Raw genomic sequence first — 7,984 nt, 5'->3', positions numbered from 1 at the left:
GCTATAGTGCAAGCACCCCTCCCTTGGATGCCTCCCCTGGAAAAGACAGAAGCATTTGTCATGGTCTCATTGCAAGCTGAGGATCAGGAGAGGTTTGCATTTACCTCAGCAGAAACAAGTACACTTTCGCCTGATTACCCCAGGAATTCAAATATAGCCCTGTGTTGTCACGTCTGGCTTTGGCTAAAGAATTAGAACACGTTTGACACGAACCAGGGGTGAAAGTCTTCCTGGAGAAGCATTGCATTCGTTTATTATGCCATGTTTCAGCACACCAGGCTATGGGGCCAGTAATACCAGGCCCCATTTAGCCTACATGTAGGACTGACGGAAAGAGGGTATCAGTGAGAAATATGGCAATGAGTTCCCAATAAAGTCCAATTCATTCCTGTATGATTTCAATCAAACAGGTGGCAGAGTTCCCAGGTGTGATATTTGCCTTTGGAAAAATCATTCCCAGCTGCTTACCCAGTCCTATTCGATACTGAGCCCATCACATCAGATGCACCCTTAGAAATCCAAACCCTGCTCCCTGTTCTTTAAAGAATTAGGGATTCTACTCCAATTCTGCAGGCAATTTGCACGCTCAGATGAGTTAAGAAAATGGGGACATACACAGCACAGTGTAGCTGGATCAAGGGGAAGCCCAGCCTTACAGGGAAATGAACGGAGCTTTTGGTCTTCGAGAAATGTGTAGATGTAAAACTTAGTAGCATGGGTTAGTGGTGGACTTGTCAGTACTAGGTTAAAGGTTTGACTAGGTCATCTTAGAGGTCTTTTCCAACCTGAATGACTCTGTAATATTCAAAGAGCACCCCTGGAAATGCCACCCTCACCCACTCAGGAGGCACCACCTCTGTCTGGTTCACACAGAGATGCTGAGGCTTGGTCCAACGTCTGGTTCACAGCTGGGCAGCTCAGAGGGCTGGAGGGAAAGGGAAGGGCAAGGCTGCTCTCTGGCGACCTGAGGATGGAACAGCTCAAGCACAGGAGCTGGATGGGGCGGCTGAAGTGGCCGAGCTCCTGGCCACGGTGCTGGCCCTGGGCAGGAAGCACCGAGTCCTGTGCAGCAAGGGCTCAGTGGTTCCCATACTGGAAAGCTTCTGGTAGCATCCCAACTTCGTGTAACCTCAACTCCAGGCATAAATGATCATCAGCAATTATATATTGGACAAACTGTCCTGTTAAATCATCCACAAAGGGAAGTTTCCCTTGCATATTACAAACACCCTTCCAAACTGCAACATGGAAGGTGCTCAATCGGCAGGGTGATGAGCATCTTACCTCTGAACAATGAATGTCCCAAATACCTAGTATCCAAAAGGAATGAAGCGATTTTGTTTTTCTTTCAGGTTATCCGAGCTGCAACATCAGCAACGGGAAACTCAGATCATTTTCCTTGGATCCTGGTCCTACCTTATTCAGCAAGCTGATGGACTGGCAGCTTGCCATGAAAGGAAACAACGTCACAAGCAATTTGCTTCCCTTCTTATAATTGTTATTTTATATATGCAATGATTGGCTTATACCTAATAATTATAATCACGCTCATTCACTTACCCCTGGGATGGAATAGCAATCACATTGGTTAATTTATGAGTACAATTTCTGAAGTGGGCAATGAATCAAGCAGTTGGTGTTGCTTATACCACCCACGAACACCGATTGCTAAATTTTGGTGGTTAGCAGCCCTGAGGCATCTCGGTCTCAAAATAATTTGGCATACTAACTCCCCAGTACTCCAAATTATTGAGGACTGGGGCAATGCAAGACACGAGCGCTGGCTGGGAGAAGAACATGTTGAGAGCAGCCCTACACAGAAAGAATTGGGAGTTCTTCTGGACAAAAAGCTCGACATGAGCCAGCAGTGTGTGCTTGCAGCCCAGAAGGCCAACTGCATCCTGGGCTGCATCAACAGAAGAGTGGCCAGCAGAGGAGGGAGGTGGTTATCCCCCTCTGCTCTGCCCTCGTGAGGCCCCACTTGGAGTGCTGTGTCCAGGTGTGGGGCCCCCAGCACAAGAAGGATGTGGGGCTATTAGAGTGGGTCCAGAGGAGGGCCACAAAGATGATCAGAGGGCTGGAGCACATCTGCTGTGAAGAAAGGCTGAGAGAGCTGGAGCTGATCAGCCTGGAGAAGAGAAGGCTCCAGGGAGACCTCATTGCAGATTTTCATTACTTAAAGGGGACTTATAAAAATGATGGAGAGCAACTCTTCTCAATCAGATAATGACTGGACAGGGGGGAATGGTCTAAAACTATAAAAGTGTAGATTTAGATTAGATGTTAGGAGGAAATTCTTCACTCAGAGGGTGGTGAGGCACTGGCACAGGCTGCCCAGAGAGGTTGTGGATGCCCCATCCCTGGAGGTGTTCAAGGCCAGGCTGGATGGGGCTGGGAGCAACCTGGTCTAGTGGGAGGTGTCTCTGCCCATGGCAGGGGGTTGGAGTTAGATGGTCTTTAAGGTTATTTCCAACCTGAGACATTCTGTGATTCTGTGACTGACAACAAACCTTTCAAAGCACATTCATATGATAAGGCCCCATGGAGCAATGAAATGCTCCAAGGTACAAGTTCAACTTCTGTGAGAAAGATGAGCAATGGTAATTACACCTGATATTGCAATCACAACCAAGTGCAGTTTCAATTTAGATGTGACAGAACACAAACTTACACTGATTCTGAACTGAAAACCTCATGGACCTGTGATAATGAATCTGCACTTACAAACAAAGGTGGTTTCAGTGGGTTGAAATTCTGGACTATTGCATCAAATGTTAATCATATGAACTGTCAAAGACACTACAATTTCACCAGTCGTCATTCTACACACTACAGTCCATGCAGAGTACTGGCAGCAGTTGGGATACATGCAGCACAATGGGTCTGGCTGTGTGGATCTTAACCCCTTTCGGACAAACCCATCAAGCCAAAGATGCTTAATGAACTGTAATTGTTCTAAGCCATGATGTTCATTATGCAAACATTGCAGTAACTCTGTACAGGGCTGGTAACTTTTCTTCCTTCTTTTTTTTAGTACCTGGATGGTTCTGGCTTTGTGGCACCTGTAGAGTCTACCACCACAGTGGGCAGTACTTGCACCACAGCCCATCTTGGCCTCCATGCTTTTTGTTCTAAAGATCTAACATGAAACTTTCAATGCAACCGTAAGTAATAAGCGCAGAGTACATAAGCCCTTAGTGACAAGACCAATTGAATTTCAGAAATTTGTACATGCGCTGTGTCCAAACTTGGGCATGCTGAATTGGAACGAGCTATTGTTAACACTTCTGCCATCCTTTGCTGCAGAATATCAGGACTCCGAGTGTGTAACAACACAAGCACTTTGAGATAAGCCAGACAGAGGCTTTATTAACTACGGTCATAGCGAGAGAACACCAGGGCAGCACCTGTCCCTGTGCCCCTGTGTTCTCCACCCAGTGGCTGCAGAGCCCCACCTCATTTACTGTTTCAAAGAAATGAAATAAGTAAGGAAAGCCATTGTAATGTTAACAAAGCCAGGTGTGCATTGTCCGGAAGAATGGACTGCAGCCAAAAATATATATGTTAATGAGGCCAAGTGCTCATTGCTGCATGGATGGGCTCCTTGAATATCTTGTTAACAGCCATGACTGACACTGTGGTGGGGCTTGTACAAGGGACACAGAAGTGGGAGTTAGAAAGGATCAGTCTGCCAGCTTTTGGTCAAAAGGAACGTGCCTTTTGTTAGGATAAACTTCCTAGTGAGACCTCTCAGATCTTAAATTTTAATAGTTTTTGTACCACACCTTGAAAATCACCCAAAACGCTACTATAGGTGCTTTAAAGACTCTACAAACTGAGATTAATTCATTCTTAACAGTTGGGTATCCATAATTATTGGTCCCTGGACCCTCTTTCAGCCTCACAAGGAGGAGTTTGTGTATTCATAAATACTGCCTGTTGCTTTTATGCTAACAAGTCCAAACAAATTGAATGCAATATGAACATTATTCAGCAGTGTCTGTACCTTTCACAAAAAAAAAAAAAAAAGAAAACACCAACAACAAGCCCTGCTTGGAAGCCTGTTAGCAGAGTGATCGTGGCTATGGACTTGGTTATCAGACCTCAGACCACGGGTGTGGACTTGGTTATCAGACCTCAGACCACGGGTGTGGCACATTTTAATGGTATTAGCTCTCAAACTAGCTGTAGGATTTGTGCTTTTCTGTATTGTATCTTGTATCAAATCACTGTCTGTATCACTTTTATGTAATCCGGTACCATATGCTTGTGTCTCAACTAACAAACCACCTCAGGAGGCAAAACAACACTGGACATAGAGAGACAGAAGTCTCCTCCGCCTCACGCACTAGGAGGCAAGAGAGACGCACCAAGCACGGTGTAGTCTCACTCCTGGTGACCCACGGGTGGCCGTAGGCCAAAAGGTGGAGAGACGGGGGCAGCCGTAAGGTGACCTGGCTATAATGGGAGACAAACTGACAGGAAATGACTGCTGGAGCATGGACAGAAGATGCCTGTCAGCCTGAGAGCCACCAGCCTGGGAACCAGGCCTGTGAGCCCAAAGCATCTTTGCGAAGCACCACTGGCACCTCTGAACTGCAGCTGAGCAGGTCGGAACTGGAGACATCCTGCAGATACCACGGATAAGGGCAAAAGCGAGGATCTGCAACAACAACTTATCATTGTCTGCGTTAGCTGAAAGAAAGGAAAAGAGTCTGGGAAAAGGACAGCTCTGCCCGAGGGGCTTGGAAACACCCGCGACCATTGGTTGTCTCGGGTGAGAACGGGCAACCAGCCGCATCCATTGGGTGCTCCGAGAGGTGGTGCCCTACGCCCCCAGGGTCTCCAGGGTATATCAAGGCCCTGGTCTCCATCCCAAATGGAGCCTCTCTCTGGGAGCACATCCCGTGCTGCACAGACTTCTCCTTTCCCTCCGGGATTCCCGATAAATCGACCCTTTGCTGGGCACACCTGGCTGCCTCCAGACACTGTGACGCGGATCCCCCTTGCAGTGAGACTTTGTTCCTTACTTACTTGAGCCCACATCTGGGGCTGGCCTTTGCTGGCCCATTTCTGAGGTTGCTTTGATCTCCCTTCTGAGATGGGTTTGCTAGTGCTTGGTACCGGTATCATTTTGAGTAGACAGAATAGTAGATAGCTAGTAGATAAAACAGTAGATAGATCTCTGATCTATCTAGTAGATAGATCACTAATCTAATAGTAGATAGATCTGTGAGCATATAGGTAATCAGTCCTGACTAGATTTGCTACTTTGGGTTTGTTGTAACTTGTACTATTAATGTGTATATACTTGTTATGGTGTAACCCTGGTAGGCAGCTGAGCACCACACAGAGAATTAAAAGTGAGAAAACTCATGGGTTGAGATAAAGACAATGTAATGGGTGATATGAAAGCTGCACCCATGAGCAAAGCAAAACAAGGAATTCATTGACTGCTTCCCATCAGCAGCAGATGTTCAGCCATTTCCTGGAAAGCTGGGTACATCACACCTAATGGTTGCTTGGGAAGACAAAAACCATAACTCCGAGCATTTCTCCCCTGCTTCTTTCTCCCCAGGTTTCATTGCTGTTCACAACATCCTATGGTATGGGATTTCTCTGGTTATTTGGGGCCAGCTATCCTGGCTGTGTCCCCTCCCAGCTCCTTGTGCACCCCCAGCCTCCTCGCCGGCAGGGCAGCATGAGAAGCTGAAAAGTCCTTGGTTCTGTGTGAGCACTGCTCTGCAACAACTAAACACACCAGTGCGTTATCACTGCTGTTTTCATGGCAAATCCAAAACACAGCACCATAGAATCCTCTATAAAGAAAGCCACTCTATCCCAATCAAAAAGTGGCACATTGCTGATATATTATTGACTACTATGCTATAGATTTCTGCTATGATTGATATATATACACTTGCTTTCCTGGTAACAGTTCATAATAGCTTAGAATATGCTTGCTGTATTAATCATAGTTATACTTGATAGTGGCGATTTGTAGTGACCTTTAATAAAGTAGAAAAACTTAGGAAATGAAGCCTCCGTCTCCTTGTGTATTACAGAATCCTGTGAACCCACCATTGTAATCTCTGTAACTCTTAAGATCATGACAGATTTTAAAAGCTGCGTTGTATCAGTTGTCAGCTTGCAGAAAAATAGCCAGTGCCATTCTGGCCATTGCGATGAAGAGACACAGACCTGGACGGACCTGGCAGCTTCCCCTACCTCTTGCTCTGTAAGATGGATGCAAAGGTCGAGGCCAAGGAATCCTGGCAGAAGGCAGTAGCAGAAACTACTGCTTCTTCTCTCGCTGCTACTCAGGCCTTGATCAGAGAACATTGGACTCTAAGCTGCCAACACAGTAGCACTGCATTAAGTACAGAGAATAGAGCTATAAACAGGCAACTGTGCTTACACATACCTGCAGTGTCTGAAATAGCAAGAGCATGATTTTATTTTGAAACAGTGTCAGTTGGTATCAGCACACAAAAGGCAGGTAAGGGGAAGTCTCAAGATTGAATTAATAAGTATCAGACTTTTTACTAAATTATCATTACAAAGGGCACGTATAGTAACAGATCAAAGAGCTCTGGAGAACAGCAATGCTGCTGCAGATGAGCAGTGCCTTCTGATCTGTCTTGGTAACATGCCTGAGACACGCTTAGGAACACTCCAAGGAATGCAATGTATGCATGCTAATGGTTGTAGCTGCCCTGTAATCCTGGGTAAACTTTCAAGTTGTTAAAGGAAGTATAATGAGGACATGCTGTGTTATCTTCCCCAGCTCCTCCTCTTTAGAGTTGTTTGAGGGAAAAGATAGCTTAACCAAAAGGCAGCTGGGGGAGCCTTGTGGAAGTAGCCCCTCATCCTCGGCAGCTGGGTGCATAGGGGCTACATCCATGCTGCCAGAGCTGGGTCACAACTGTACATCCAGAGAAACGCTCATGAAGGGCTGCCTTCTCCTGTGCTTGATTGTGTGCAGGCATCTGCCCAAGCATACAGGCTGGGACAATCCTCAAAAGCCTTAAAGAGCCCTGAGGAGAGCTTCCAAAATACCTTGTCTCACCCACCTTCCCCAAGGAGTCAACAGCCAGAAGTAAGCAGAGAGCCTCAGTAGATCAGTTACTGATACTTAATTCCTGGTATTGTGAAAATATCCTCAGGATCAATCCGATCTGCTGATTACTATGGTTAGGAAAGAGTTGCTTTGCTAATCTTTCTGCATATGGATGCTCAGCCTCGGGGCTGGCAGAGTTCCATAATGCTTTAAGGAATAGGTAATTCCTCTGCAAAAATAGGGCCCCTTGTTGATTCTGTCAGTGCTCTGGCCCAGACAGAGTAACATCCATGAGTTATATTCTCAAAAGGAGTGGCACCCAGCCTTTCTTTGCTGGAAGAAGCAGCTCACAAAGTGAGTGCAACCCCGTGTGCCCTGGGCACCTCTATGAGACACCTGAAGGGCATGGTGGGCTATTGCCTACCTTTTAGGTCCAAAATAAGTGTTTTTTTTTGTTTCTTTGTTTTGTTTTATGCTCCACTAACTTGCTTTCTAACGTTGAATGATCACTCTAATTTAAAATTACTGCAAACCCTAAGTTGCTGACCCGTCTGTGACTCCCTGTGGCTCCATGGAAAATGAAGTGCTGGCAGGGTCCGTGCTGGCACTGCCTGCGACCAGAGGCTTTTTCCAGAGCAGCCCAAGGTGTGGAATTCCTGGCACTAAGGACAAAACTGCACTCACAAAAGGCTAATCACTTTTGCAAACCTGCCCTAAATGGCAATAGGAGGAATTAGCCTCAGAAAATTTTTCCATGTGAGAAAGGAAAAGGCAAGAAAAGGAAAGGAAATAAAAAAGAACAAACAGTAACAGCAGCATTGGAAAGTAAGACATAGGAGGGCAGTATTAATATTTTATTTCATCATTATTTTATTTGGCCTTAATTAAGATTTAAGAACTTTTAAGATCCAGAAGTGTAAATAT

The sequence above is a fragment of the Aythya ferina genome (assembly GCF_964211825.1).
Source record: "Aythya ferina genome assembly, chromosome: 2".
Taxonomy (NCBI): domain Eukaryota; kingdom Metazoa; phylum Chordata; class Aves; order Anseriformes; family Anatidae; genus Aythya; species Aythya ferina.
Note: the sequence above shows the minus strand (reverse complement) of the source record.